This window comes from Cyprinodon tularosa, unplaced genomic scaffold, assembly GCF_016077235.1.
Source record: "Cyprinodon tularosa strain WSP-4 unplaced genomic scaffold, ASM1607723v1 ctg74, whole genome shotgun sequence".
Lineage (NCBI taxonomy): Eukaryota > Metazoa > Chordata > Actinopteri > Cyprinodontiformes > Cyprinodontidae > Cyprinodon > Cyprinodon tularosa.
This window is the reverse complement of record NW_024039496.1, coordinates 1,385,342-1,397,634: the sequence shown is the minus strand read 5'-3', so window position 1 is coordinate 1,397,634 and position 12,293 is coordinate 1,385,342. Positions and strand designations below refer to the sequence as shown.

At 38.2% G+C, this 12,293-nt stretch overlaps 1 protein-coding gene across 2 annotated transcripts in view; it reads right to left on the bottom strand.

Moving 5' to 3' along the window:
* Window positions 1-4,056, bottom strand: part of rhobtb4 (Rho related BTB domain containing 4) — a 51,327-nt gene extending 47,271 nt beyond the window's left edge. Inside the window, exons 1-2 of one of the 2 annotated variants that reach the window (XM_038269807.1) lie at window positions 3,922-4,056; window positions 3,184-3,293 (exon numbers count right to left, since the gene is read on the bottom strand). The gene's annotated coding sequence lies outside the window, so the exon portion shown is untranslated. Of the gene's footprint in view, window positions 1-3,183; window positions 3,294-3,380; window positions 3,835-3,921 lie in introns of those variants that run through there. The other variant, XM_038269808.1, reaches the window with a different exon arrangement.
* Between the last annotated feature and the right edge of the window lie 8,237 nt (window positions 4,057-12,293).

Here is a 12,293-nt window from a genome sequence, read left to right as displayed (position 1 = left end):
AGTAGGGTGAAAGTGTTTCATTTTAGATTTATTAAAGATGTTAAACTAATTGTTTTGCAAAATAGAGCAAAAAATATATAAAATACATTGCTGGGTGCAATTTTATCCATCAGTCAAAATGAATGTAACACTGTCCAGCATAAAAGTATTCAAAATGATGGTGATTAGAAAACTAAAACCTTGACAAATTTACTATTTACCATAAAGATATGCTGTAAAACAACACTGTAAAATCTTCAGGTGATTTTTACAATAACAAGTACTATAAAAAAAAAATTAAATAAAAATAAATAATAATAAAAACCTGAATGTAGGAACAGTTGTATGTTTATATCACTTTTTTTTCACCACAGTGTTTTTATCACTGCTGCTTACCTTTGGTAAGGCTGCACATAAAAAAATGAAAAAGTCTAGAGAGCGGTACTAAATGAAATTTCTTTTTGTATGCACTTGTGTGTACAAAATGACAAAATAAAATCTGTCTAAGTCTCTCTAAGTCTAAGTATGTAGGCTCAGCAAACTAAATTCATGCCTCAAACTCATTCCACATCAAAGGCTTCTTTTCAGTCAGGTTCTAACTAGTCCAATGTCCATCCCACCACCTGATGAACAGCATTTGTCCTGAATTCCTTCTCATTGTAGTACAAGTCCTCTTTAACTCTTCATCATATGATCTCACATTCCAGACTGTTGCTTTAATATTTTTTGCTTCCGTTACATTGTATCCATAGGAGATATGCAATTTTCACTACAACCTAATGGTTGTAGTGAGAATTGCATACTTTTCTGTTTTACTATTACTTTCTGTGCCAGCAACCAGCATGGTCCCAAAACTCTGAAATGCACATCAGTCAGTCCTAGCAGACACTTTTTCACAGATATGGTTGACAGAATTTACATTATATAGGCTTTGTGGCCAAGCAGACAATTTTTGCCCATAGACAATGTGGAATAAAACCCTTTGTCAGTGATTGTGTTCAGTCGTAAAATCTTCAGTTAAAAAACTAGGCTGCTTGATCAGTTCCTTCATTCTTAGGCCCCGTCCACACAAAGTCAAAACGAACACGAAACGCTGATATTTTCCAAAACGTTTGCCGTAAAGACGCAGACGTAAAATAAATGTGAGCGTCCACACGAATGCATGAAAACGCTGCAAAATGTATGCCAGGCCTGTAAGTGGCGCTGTGGTGCCAAAGCAAAAATAAGCGACGAAATGTTGGGCATGTGCACTAATATTTATACATGGTTGCCCTGCGGGTCCATTTTCGTGGTTAAGTGAAATTCAGGTGCTGAACTATGTCGTCGATATTGCTCTGTTCTTCCTGGAGATATTCCAGAAGAAGAAGATTCTGTTGTAAGCCCGACAGCGGGGTGAGTAGCATTAGCAACGGCGCCATTGTTGTTGTAATACTGGTCGCGCATGCGTGTGTAGAGGCGACGCTATGACGCATGCGTGTAAAAAAAAATATGCGGTTAGGGCGTAAAGATGGAAACGCGAAAACGGCGTTTCGAAATCTTCCCACTCTGAAGGCTGAATAAAAAAAAGATCGTTTACAGACCCCCGAAACGCCGGCTTCGTGTGGATGAGAGGCTGGTTTGGTGAAAAATTTGTGCGTTTAGGCCAGGGTTCGTCTTCGTGTGGACGGGGTCTGAGTCATTTGGTTTTGTTTTTCATTAATGCGAAAACTATATTAACACACCCACAAGTTCAAATACAACAACAACAAAAAAAAGAAATGTAAATCCAGACCCGCCTGCTTGCCAATCTTGACCCAACCTGATTTAAAACATTTATAAATTACTGCATGTTGTCTGACGACAGTGTCTATACGTTACTTGCCCTGCTTCTCCTGTTTGTACGGTGAAGCCATCCGGAGCGTCCGGCTCCAGGCTGCACATAATACAAATTAGCCAATGAGCTGTCAGTCAGGGTCGCTCCTGCTAGCTACTTTTAGACACAGCAGGCAAACCTGTAGCAAGCTGGGCAATGGGAAAGAGAGAAGACGATGAGGAATAAGAGAGCAGAGAAAGTGTGGACTGCTGGAAGAAGCACGGTGAGCTGGTGAAAGAAAAGTGAAATGGTGTGCTCAAAGAGGACCCTGCTTATTTTGAGTACGTTTGGCTCGACCTACTGCTGTGAAGCAGGATTCTCCACCATGAACAGAATCAAAAATCAATATTGATCCAGGCTATGAATTATCACCTTTATGTGTTCTTGAGCATAGCTTTGTTGTCACTCAAACCCAGGTTTAAAGGCTTGCAGGGCAGCCTAAAGCCCACTGCTCTGATTAAGCAATAAAAAAAAAAACATTTTAAAAAACGGTCAGTTTAGGTGTTTTATAAAAAAAAAAAAAAGCGAGTCAGGAAATTGTCTATATACCAAACAAAAAGACTGTTCTTCTCTTCTTCAAAAACAATTTAGATTTCAAAATGGAAAAACATTCTATTATTTATATTTTTTATTTAAAAATTAAATGTATAACATGAATGCATTTTATTTCAGTGTTAAACTCTGTTTAAAGTAACAGATTATAATTAAAAATGTCTCCGGACCTTTACTGGTTGTTGATTTTCTTTATTCGGACCCCACGGATTTTTAATTGGTTACTCCTGGCTTAGTATGTATTGCAGGCTTATCCGATTCTGTATTAAAAATATATTATCAATGGAGCTATTGCACCCTTTAATTACTCAATGAAATACTCTTCTTTTTATTATTTAAATAATAATTTATTATTTATTTATTTGTTATTGTTATTAATTTAATTCATTGTGGCACTTTTTGTCTTCCATAGATTTACTACATTTTGAAACCATTATGACATGTCCCCCATGTTATCACATTCATACAGTTTTTTGTCTTGGAATCATTTCAAGTGACGCACCCAAATCATTTTTAAAAACTTTAATACAAACAAAACTCAAACTGAAACCATCTATAAACCTAAAAGAATTCAAACTTTGGCAAAAAAAAATTACTAAATTGGAGTAAAACTTTCCAAAGCAGCGGGTTTATCCAGTGAGGCTTTGTCAATAGTTGAACAGCCCTATCTGAACCGTTATGCAACTCGCTCGCCCTCCTGTCCACATGTGGTCTGCTCTGTCCTGCACACGTTTATGTTTATATTTAGGCTGAAGAGCAGGATTAAATAAATCAAAGATCATAAGTAAGGTGTATCCTACCTCTTTAACACATTAGCCTGTGTTCTTGCCGTCCTCTGTGAATCCACACCTCCTCTCTGCTCCTTTTCTTCTCAGTTTACTCCGAGCGTCGCTCGCCTCTCCCCATTAAACTGCGAAGCACAAACAAATGAGATCGCCACATCCCCAACCTAAAGGCAATCCCTCCCAAAATGACACCATCTGAGATCAAACCTCACATAATGCTATTATTTGCTATCCATTTAGCCCGGACTTGCAAAACTCTTTAAATGATCGGCTCAGTTTCGTGTTTGATGAAAGTCTGCAAGAGCAGACAGGCAAAAAAAAAAATATATATTCCCGACTTCTGCAGCCGAGAGACGCCAAGGGAAATGCAATTACACGAATACTGCTGCATGTTGCAAAAGACGCGCCGCTGGTTGCAGCCCCCCAACACCCCGCCCTCTCTCCGTCTGGTTGACTTGTCCCGCTTGTGGTCCTGATGCGAGTTTTCTCCGCGTCCCTTTGTTGTTACTGTCACACCTACAAGGAGGGATGATCAGCAGAGAAGGGGGACCTCCCATCCACTTTCTATTGTCTGACATTTTTTTACCTATAGGCCTATATCCCATCCAATGCAGAGTGAATTTCTCAGCTAGTAACAGAGAAGCACAATTTTTCTTCACTTTGGAGACTTTAAATATAAAGTGAGCGTACAGTATATCAAAGGAAAACTCGGTCTCTCTTTTGCTTTGGAGCACCGTTTGTATGTGTCCTCACCAGAATTCCTCCCAGGAGTTTGATCCTCACGCTGGAGTGCGTAAAGGCGCCCTGCTGCGCTCCTGCTCTCCTTCCCTTCGTTGTCTCTTTTCAGCTTGTGGCAGAGCTGCAGTTATGTTTCACTCCAGGGCCAGCCTTCACTCTAAGCACGCCAGCGCGGTGACGACAGCCTCATTATAGACACGCTTGCCACACCCATCCATTCATAAATTGAAGCCAGGGCCTGCCCCTTGGAGACAGTGCCCACGAAGAGAGGAGGCAAAACTATTTCCATTGCGCTCCTTTGGAGCTTGGTAACAGAGATAATGCATCATTTAGTGTTCAATGATTGTGCTACTCTAATGACTTCTGTAATCATATGATTTCTTGTAGATCCCTTCACACATACAGTGCAGCTTTGTGATTTAAGATTTATTTATTTTTAACAATGATTTCCAGCCAATGGCAATCGAAAAAAAACAAGTTTCTCACAATATATTAAATTAAAATTAAATATCACCTGCCAAGAGGATGCTTCCTCTGATACAGCATCCTCTGTATCTAAAAATATAAATGGAAAGTTAAGTGGAAGGAAAAAAAATACAGTAAATCCATGAGCCCCAATAAGAAAAAATGCATGGCAAAGCTGCTTTAAGAGTATTAGAAGGAGTGAACAAATTATTTATTCTACATGATAAATCCCAATTAATAAAGCTGAGAAAAAATAAAATTGACTATTTAGTGGGCTGCTCAGTGGCACCGTGGGTAGCACTGCTGCCTTGCAGCAAGAGGGTTCTGGGTTCACTTCCCTTTCTGCATGGAGTTTGTATGTTTTCCTTGAGCCTGTGTGGGTTCTCTCCGGGTACTCTGGCTTCTTCCCACAGTCCAAAAACATGACTGTTAGGTTAATTGGCTTCTCTAAATTGTCCTTAGGTGTGAGTGTGTGCATGAATGGCTGTTTGTCCTGTGTGTCTCTGTGCTGCCCTGTGACGGACTGCCAACCTGTCCAGGGTGTACCCCGCCTCTTGCCCATTGACAGCTGGAGATAGGCACCAGCACCCCTCCTGACCCCAATTGGGACAAGCGTGTAACATAATGGATGGATGGATGACTATTTAGCATGTCACTGTTTGCTTTTTCTTTGTTGTTGTTGCTTTTTTACTGTTTAGATAGTTTAATTGGCCATTGACATACATAGTGGGGTGTGTTGGACTAGTGGTTCGGCTGATCTCCAGAGCTTGCACTCTGGGTTCCTGAGCAAAGACTGTTAACCCCACACTGCTCACCGGGTGCTGCACAGTGGCAGCCCACTGCTCCCCAGACGGGATAAATTAAAGGGGATGAGTTAAATGCAGACAGTTAATTTCTCCATTGTGAGATCAATAAAGTTCAGTTTCTGTCCTTTTCTATTCAATTTACAACCCAAATAACCAACACATACATAAAAAAGAAAAGTATAGTTCAATAATATCTGGAATAAAACAAGGAATAAGTACTGGACTATTTCAAATACTTTCTGAAAATGCCTCTATCAGTAATCCCAGCCTTTTGGTAATGTTTTGTCTCCTTCAAAACCAGTCAAATGTGTTCCCAGGTTTGAATTGAATCCATTCTTCCAAACAAACCATCTTTCAATCTTGAAGGTTCTTGACATTTTTCTTACTTGAAATAAAAAGTTTGTTCCAAACTTAATCATTTAAGCCAAAAGTCATGTCATGTACCATGCTAGCTGCTTTAATTAACAGTTAATGTGATTTAATGCAAGGGTAAACCATTTGAAAAACATGAATTGAATATCAAACGTGGAATGTATGATAAAACCTTGCCCATCGTTCACTGGGACAGATGAGTACTCAAGCTTCTCTATAGGTGACATGCCTATGCTCAAAGCATTGTGAACATTTTCTAACTTCAACATGTCCACCCAAGTCAGTCTATTGTGCAAGGCCACTAACCAAGGTGCAATACATCAAAGCTTATGTTTCATCTATGTCAATGCTGATGCAAAACATTTTGAAACTACTGGGTGGACCATGGATGGATGTCAGCTCAGCACAGGTGTAGTCACCCTGTGTGGGTGTGTGTGTGGTTTTATGCTGTAAAGCACTAGGAGTAGGAGCAGGAACACATCAGTCACTCTTCAGCACTACAGTATGACTATATGGTTTCCAATACAGTTTTTTAGTCAGTGTTATGTCTAATTATTTTTGTTTTATATACTTCATATGTTGCACTTTTGGTTCAAACTCATTTATATTTCATCCACCACAAATGAGAAGACATAATATCTTAGACAAATGAGTCACTGACATTATGGCCAAAAGACTGGCCAAGTTTTAGGGACATTTTAAACAGCTGGATATCAAAGTTGAACCTTCTGACTCATATAGATAGACAATATAAATACCTATGAATACATCAGAATCAAAGTAGCAATTGAAGGATTTAGGTCTAAGTATTAGATGCAATTTAAAAAGTTTTAGTCCAAACTTAAATGGAATTGTTAGTCATAGATGCTCATAGATAACCTAATGTTCCTTTAACTAGGCTGCGCTTTAGTCATTTTGGTTTAAAAACAAAATTGAGTAGAAGTCACTAGATGTAAAGCTGTGATTGCAGCAAAAGATGGATAAAAAATATTCATTCAGAAGAGCTGAATAGAGGTTCCCAATTTAGATATTTAAAAAACAAAAAATAAAACAGGAAACATTGGAGTATTTTCCTCTAATTTCCTCATTATTCATTACTTTCGCAATAAACCACAGATAAGTTCTTAGTTTTAGTTGAGGCATCATTACATATGAAATAAATCTTCAAGATTAATTCATACTTTTGTGAAGCACTATTTTCTAGGTGCCTTTGCTTGGTATCTGTTTTACTTATGTCAGCCCAACCTAAATAGTTTTTCTAAACTCACACAGTAAAATTAATATGGAGATGTAAACCATCATTTCAAGTCAATAGTTCCCTACTTTCCAAATTTTACCTTAATGTCTCACACTTATTTTTCTTTTACCAATTCTGGACCTCTCTATCCTTAGAGCTCCTAATATTGTTTGGAGGAACTGTGAGAAGAGTAGTTGTCTTGCAATCTGAAAGCTTTATGTTAGATTCCAGCTTTACCGTACCACATTTCAATGTACCCCTGGGCAAGGCACTAAACCGCACAGTTGCCTGCACATGGAATGTGAATGTGGTTGTAGTGAAAAGCGCTTTGTGTTGTTTGCATGACTAGAAGGTACTATAAAAAATCTATCAATTTACCATTTTGAACAGACAGACTAACACAACACACACAGAAGTCAGGGGGAGAGGGTCATTAACTATATCAAGCAGAGAATGATAAAGAACAGCTGCAATAGATTATTTTAACTAATCGACATTTTTACCTAAATTTCCATCCTGTGAATAACACTAAATGGGGAGTGTTGGCCTAATGGTTAGAACAGTGCGCTTGTGCTCTTAGAAGGTTGCAAGTACCCTGTTCGATCCCCACAGCCTAGACTCTGGGTTCCTGAGCAAGACCCTTAACCCCACATTGCTCCGTGGGCACTGCACAGTGGCAACCCACTGTTCCCCAAATGGATCAAAGGGGATGGATTAAATGCAGAGTTAATTTCTCCATTGTGAGATCAACGTTCTATTTTTTCTATTTTTAAATGACCCAAAACAGAACCAACACAGCTAAAAGGAGCTCAGTCTAGAGCTAAAAAGATATGCATAACTGTAACAAGCTGGAATATTTATTACAAAGAACCATTGCAAAGTGGAAGCAGACCTATCAGCTCTATTGCTTGCAACAGTATTATTTACTTACAGTGTAAGTTTAGAGGTGGCTTTAAAATATAAAATTTATGAAGATTTTTTTTTTTTTTTTTTTGGTACTTACAGCCTAACTAAAAATTCATGTCATGATGTTTCCTTTGTGTAGCTGTGGAGTCATACAATTTTAGACTGATAAACTTTGCCTAGCTCTTAAGCCAAACATTGGACTGATTTTTTACAAGAGAAAACAAAAGTAAGTATTTATACAGTCTTTAACTTTTTAATAATTTTTTTCAATAAGCAAATGTTCTTTTGTCAAGTTTTATTAAAACAACAAATTGAATTCTATTTTGATGTTATGAACCTCTTGACGTCTCTCTGATATCCTCTTAAACTCCTGTGTGGCCAAATAATTAAAGCAGTCATTGTCCTGTGAAAGAAATGGAGCAGCCTGCCCAGGCTTGCTCCTATAACAGCCTGGATGCAGGCTCTAAGCAACCGCCCTAAGCTGTGGCCCTCAAGCTTGGAATCATCTCATGCACACATGGACACAGACAAACACATATAAAAATACACATAGACAAACTTAGTTAAAAATTAGTAGCAAAATATCCTGCTGTGACTTTTTATCCAATCTGTTTAGGATAACGACTTTGAGCAATAGCCAGCAGACAACTGTAGGTCAAAGGTCACATCAAAAAGTACCAGTGTCTGTGAGTATTTAGTTGAGTAAAGTCCAAACTTTTGCTAAGCTCGGCTTCTCCACTTTTCTTCATTTTATTTGTACCAAGCTATTATCTCAAAGTGTTGTCTGCAGCACTTTTCTATTGCCTGTAGCCACGGCAATAGCACTATTGATAGAGCCGCATGGGCACAATAGAGGTACAATGAGGGATCCACGTGGTTCGGCCCTCACTCAGTCATCCTCTTTTTCCGAGGGGGCTAAACCGCTGATCCCAGTGGTTATGAAACACTCATATCAGCTACTTTTCTCCAGATACATTTAACTGGTTTGAGGTGTTGCACCTCCAGCTCATACACATTTGCAAAAACAAATAATCTGCAGCCAAAAACTAAATAAAATCCCAGACTGCACAGTTAGATCTAATCTTTGACTGGCACTCACTGATTTTAAGTCCACAGTTGCACAACACAATGGCCTTTGACACAGGCCATTAAATGACCACAATACCCCCTAACTTTGGGTGCTGACACACTACAATGGGGCTCTATCTGCTATAGAGCCTATGTTTTTCTTCTGCCTGATCTCTCAAACAAAGCTTTATTATTGTTGCATCAATTGAGCTTGAAAATTCAGGCACAAAAAGAGACCCTGACTTGATGGCTCAAGCTTTCTTGCCAGCTCTACCACATTCTGGATATTGTTTTGTGACAGTGAGCCGACATGAAAGTCTGATGGTAGGTTTTCTCGCTATGTTTCTCTGGAAGCCAATCTTTATTTTGAGTGCATTTTTTAAAAGGGAACAATGATCACATGTAGGGAAATACTGACTTTACCATCCCCAAATCTCCTGTGCCACTGTTGAGTAAAATAGCCAGAACCCTCTAGTTAGTGTTTCCCAAGGGTGGCAATTTGACAAAGAGCCATATTTCTTTTAAGTCTGTGTTCAAAACTGGAGAACAAAAAAGAAGCAATTCATTTGACCAAATTTTCATTTTCAGTAATATATGCAACAGCTATAAGACAACAGTTACTTTCTTAACTTTAGTCAGAGCAATAATCAAAAACAACTCTATTGGAAATAGAACAAACAAAGCTGGACAACGACAATAGCTTATCTTTTAACTCTACGTTCTGAATAGGATGGAAAAGTTGACGTCTCTATGGCTACAATTAGAAACCATCTAAATACCAGCAAGTAACAAGACAGCATTCCGAGCAGTCTAAACATGCATAATACTACATTGTGTTTTGTTTATTTTTTTCTGGTTTTGGGGGGGAAATGCGCCTTTGTTTGAAGTGTTTTGACCTCAAAGTATTCCTTATCTTTTGAAATCTTCATGTTTGTTAAGAGAAAGGGTGTTTTTGTTTGGTCTCGTCTGACTGGAAGCTTTACTTGAGATCACTACAGTTAAACGAAACAGAAAGTACATTCAAAAGCCAGCTCTTTGATCCTAAGAGGGCTGCTCCAGAGGAGACTGAAGTTTTATTCCAGCAGTATCAGGGCTAGAAGAGCATTGTAAACAGATATTAGTTTCAAATAAGTAGCTGTCTAATAATAAGTACATGCTAAACTTTTGGATACTACCTACCTTTTGTAAACTTCCATCTCATTTCTTCCAATTAAATCTTTTCCACTTCCCAGAATGACTTGGCAAATTCAAGAAATCAAGCATAGCTTGAGAAACCTGCCAGGGAAATCACTAACAGAGTCCCCACATGCTGTTAACGACTGACAAGTGACTAATAGTTTCTGCTTACTATTGTTTAAGATACTTTGTCTGCTTAATAACAGCATAGCTGGCATCCACCCTGATTGTGGCTACACCTGCTATACATTCACAATCCACCAAATAGTTGAAAAACAACTAAAGTAAATATGACTGTTCAAGAAAATATACCCCAGAACACCCTTCATCTTGTCTGTGTAAATATTCACATTAAATAAACCTCAAACATTCAGCACTTTGTGGTTTACCTAACACCCTTTGTTCTTAATGGGAGGAGTGTTGGCCTAGTAGTTAGAGCAGTGCGCTTGAGCTCTGAGAGCGTTGCAAATATCTGGTTGGAGCCCCACAGCCTCCACTCTGGTTTGCTGAGCAAGACTTTAAACCCACACTGCTCCATGGGTGCTGCACAATGGCAGCCCACAGCTCCCCAAGAGGATGGGTTAAATGCAGAGAGTGAATTTCCCCATTGTGGGACAATAAAGAAATTTACATTTTTTTATATATCACATCATTATGGTTTGCATAAATGTGACTTAAAAATATACAGTACAACAACTCTGTATATTTCCAATAAAGGCCTATGAATGTTCTTCATCTGTGTTATATAATCTAGACACAAACTGGCTGAGGTGACATGTTGCCACAGAAATATAAAGCTGTGTATATTTAGCACGCATAAGTGAGGAGAGAAAATAGATGCTGAATACAAGAGGCATGAGAATAAAGCTTTGAGGAACTCCAAATATGGTCTGTGTTCTCTTAGATTCAAAAATACTGAATAAATAAAGCTGTCGTAGAATGTAAATGAGATCTTCCGCAACAACATGGACAAAACTTTTAATCAACATTTTGTATTATTAATTAAACACAGACATTCTAGCACAGAGGTGTTCAGATTTTTAGATCCCTAATTTTAAAAAATCATAGTAATAAATCTATATTTCTATAAATGTGTGTAAATTTATTGCATACAAAATTCCCATTTACTTTATTTTAAGATAATTATAACACAAACCCCTTAGATAAACCTTACATGATCCATATTCATCTGTACATAAAGCTTTTTTATTTAAAATACGTAATGATCAGGTTTAACGAAAAAGTAAGCTAGTTATGCATTTCAAACAAATAAACCTTATATGAAATAAATACACTCAGTATAAATTTAGATCAAGAATACATTCAACATTAAATTCAACATTAATAATAAAAACCCTGGTAGTTATTTATTTTAATTGAATAAGCTATAAACCAATGAATCGGCATCATGTAAGGTTTATTTAATAGGTTTATGTTGAAATTACCTTTAAAAAAAGTGCATAGGAAAGTGCTGTGTAATAACATTACATCAGTCTTAAAATGCAAATTTTAAGATTTTAAATTTTTAGCAAAAGGGGTCTTAATTGTCTAATGCACAGCTTTTATTTGTTTATGTGTTTAATTTGAGACCATAGATACAAGAATTTATTTGATTCAGTTTCATGACTGATGAACCAGGTGACATTTTGTCAATATGGACTAAGATCAAAGAAACGGTGATATAATCCTCTCCAAATGCTAATCTCTTAATCTTTTCATGCATCTATAGACAAAATGGAAGGGTGCCATGCAGACTGTGGCCGGTGGGCTCTCTGGCCCTCTATCTGGGCTCCCTGTGTCTCCCCAGGGTGTCTCTTAGGTGCTATGAATAGACACGGGCGTGTGCTCCATGCTGTCGGTTGGGCTTTGGCACGCGTGGCTCATGTCAGCATGGCTGCCACGTATTACTCCCGAGTGGCGTCACTTCACCAACTGCACATTTGGGTCGCTATGGAAACACAGCTATCTCTGCCTTGGCATCCTTTGCCTTCATTTTCCAGACAAACTCTGATGTTTTTTTTTACTTTACTTACTTACGTACTTCCTATCTTTCTTATTAAAGACTTTAGTAGTACAATAACAATCTATTTAGTTATCATCCAAACAAATGTAGTGTCATTTGTTTTCGCCAAAGTGGTAACCTCTGAAGGTCATCCAGGTAGACTGTCCTGTGACAGCTCTCTTTGGCTTTTTCTAAAAAGTAGACTTCTTTCCCTCTTTTTTTCCCTTTTTTTTTTGCAGCCCTTTCAACCAGACACACAGTCTGGGAGTGACCATCCTTAATGGACGGGTGTGTGGGTCACAGCCTTTTTTTCTGACAGCGCATAGTTTTCTGTGGACAAATGGATGTCTCACTG